This window comes from Suricata suricatta, chromosome 11 (genome assembly GCF_006229205.1).
Source record: "Suricata suricatta isolate VVHF042 chromosome 11, meerkat_22Aug2017_6uvM2_HiC, whole genome shotgun sequence".
NCBI lineage: Eukaryota > Metazoa > Chordata > Mammalia > Carnivora > Herpestidae > Suricata > Suricata suricatta.
In genome coordinates, this window is record NC_043710.1 from 86694992 (window position 1) to 86697878 (window position 2887).

Consider the following 2887-nt stretch of genomic DNA (forward strand, 5'->3'; position numbering starts at 1 on the left):
CCAGACAGTGTGGAAGACAGAGACCATTTCCTAACATTAAGAAACCCTAATGCCAGAGAAATGCTCCTCATGAAACAATGATCTGGGTGGGCTACGATGAGTAGCTATCTCTACTGACACTTGAGTAACCAGAGATGTCTTAAAGTTCTTAGAGCAAACAGCTTTATATTATAGATATTAACATTATTAAGTGTTTGGAGCTCAACCTACCCGTCTTCTACCAATGTTTATAAATTGAATAAATTAATTTATGTCATTTCTAAATGCTCTCCATCTCTAATACATAGTGATATGATAACATGTTGGAGCAGGAGTGCAGTTTTGACAGGTGTACCAATTCTCTAGAGATATTCTAGAGTTTTCATAAATATGATACTGATTTTTATTTTTTTAATGTGTGTTTATTTTTGAGAGAGAAAGAGAGAGAGAGAGCGCGAGCAACTGGGGCAGGGGGAGAAAGAGAGGGAGACACAGATTCCGAAGCAGGCTCCAGGCTCTGAGTGTCAGCACACAGCCCAATGCGGGGCTTGAACCCCGGAACTGCAAGATCATGACTTGAGCTGAAATCGGACACTTAACCAACTGAACCACCCAGGTGCCCCAATGATGCTGATTTTTATATGGTAGGAAATAGTTTAAAATTATTTTAAGACGCCCAAACTTTAGGGCCTTCGAACTTTGTAAGCCAAATTTTAATTCTATGCATCACCTCATATTTCTACAAGAATAATAGGCATTAAGAAAACCTATCTTGACATTTTAATAAATAACCTGACAGTTAATTTTATCTGCATACCTTTAAGAGCTCTGAGAGGTAGCATGTGACTAGTGTGTCTTCTTAATATCCCTAGCCTCTATGATTTTATCTGAAATGCCCATGAACTAAATTATGAGCATCTATTGTCATTGTGGAAGGTGGTGTCATCCACGTATGGAGGAAGATGCACTAATATAGTAACAAAAATGGTTAATGGTTTGGTCTTTGTCTCACCAGGTAAAGGGTCAGTGCTCCAGTATGAATAGAAGGATTAAGATTTCATTCACCACATGTTAAATGAGTTTGTGCCCCTCCTCACAAATCTATTTCAAGAAAGCTTGTTCATTATCAAAGTTTGTATGTTGCACTTCTATTTCTTTCCCTCTTCTCCTTATTCCCCTCCTATTAAAAAACTCCATTATGTCTTCAAGGGTACGTCATTTAACTATACATATAGCCTGAGACTCCCTAACTTCCTGTATCTACCAAGACCACAGTCCAATAGCTTTGATGCCCTGAAGCAGATGGAGATGGGACTTGGAAGCCGAGCTCGAAAGAGTTTACACTGTGGTCACGGGACCTGCACAGGGGCTGCCTGCAGCACTGGCATCCCAATAAAGCAGTCAACTTGATCTTGCTGTGTGCTGAGTTTGACCCACAGAGCTTGCTTGGCTTCTGCAAATTGCTTTTAGGAAAAAATTCCCTTTCCCTCTTTAATGGCAGTCAAATGTTTTATGAAGGCAAACGTATGCCTTCCCTCTCTGCCAAGGAGGCTCGTTCATCAAGTGGGACAAGCCTGAGTAAGACCTTTCTCTATGGCAGGCAGCTCAGCAACAGCTCAATGAGCCACAATGAGGTGCCAAAAAAAAAAAAAAAAAAAAAAAGAGCACCACGTGCTAGGGGCACCTGGGTGGGTGACTCCAGTTGATTGATCATCATGATCTCAGATCATGATTATCATGATTTCCCAGTTAGTGGGTTCGAGCCCCACATTGGGTTCTATGCTGACAGCTCAGAGCCTGGAGCTTCCTTTAGATTCTATGTCTACGAAAAGAGAAACACAGAAAATAAGTTTCTAATAACTATTTCAAAAAGAATATATTTAATAGGAGGGTTGGCTAATTGGGAGGCCATATTCAAAAATAGAGACAAAGGAAAATGAATAAGAAAAGACATATAAATTGGGAATCAATGAAGTGGGTCATGTATACAATTTAAAGTCTTAAAAGCAGAGCAGGGAGGAAATTAGAAAAACAAAATTTTGAAAACTGCAAGTACTGAAGAACATGAATTCTGGTTTGAAAGGATCCACCGAGTTATTTATCTCAGCATTCGGACTTTTTTCTTTCTTTCTTTCTTTCTTTTTTTTTTTTTTTTTTTTTTTTTTTGGTGCCAAGACACGGGACTGAAACTCTGATATTTTTAAAGTGCTCCTCCAAGTCATATCATCCAGCTATATCAAGAAAAGGGAGAAAAATTAAAATATTAGAACTTTTCAGAGAGAGTGAGCAAAAAGGTTATCACATACAGAAAAGGAAAGTATTGGACTTGTCAGTGGCAATAGTTGAAGTGAAAGAATAACGAGAAGCACCCTCAAAATACAATGGGAAACTATTCCACCCAAACTATCAATTTAAGGAAACTGAAAAAATTTTTAGACATATAAAATCTTTAAAATTTATATACTAAGTGTTCTTTACCAGAAAATTACTGGAGTTTGAGTGTGCAATTAAAACAAGGCGGGGGGGGGGGCGGGGGTAAGCTCAGTCAGTTAAGCATCCGGCTTCGGCTCAGGTCATGATCTCAGGGTCAGTGGGTTTGAGCCCCGCGTCGGGCTCTGTGCTGATGGCTCAGAGCCTGGAGCCTGCTTGAGATTTTGTGACTCCCTCTCTCTGCCCCTCCCCTGCTCTCTCTCTCTCTCTCTCTCTCTCTCTCTCTCTCTCTCAAAATAAAATAAAGACATTAAAAAATTAAAAAAAAAAACTAGGGGGTAGTTGGGGCTCCTGGATGGCTCAGTTGTTTGGGCGTCTGGCTTCAATTTGGGTCATGATCTCAGTTTGTGGGTTCGAGCCCCACATTGGGCTCTGTGCTGACAGCTAGCCTGGAGCCTGCTTCAGATTCTGTGTCTCC

General features: G+C 40.3%; 1 long non-coding RNA gene across 1 annotated transcript in view; it reads left to right on the forward strand.

The window, feature by feature from the left end:
* LOC115272025 overlaps nucleotides 1-2887 on the forward strand; it is a 33803-nt gene that overhangs the window by 23423 nt on the left and 7493 nt on the right. The gene's annotated exons all lie outside the window — the stretch shown is intronic.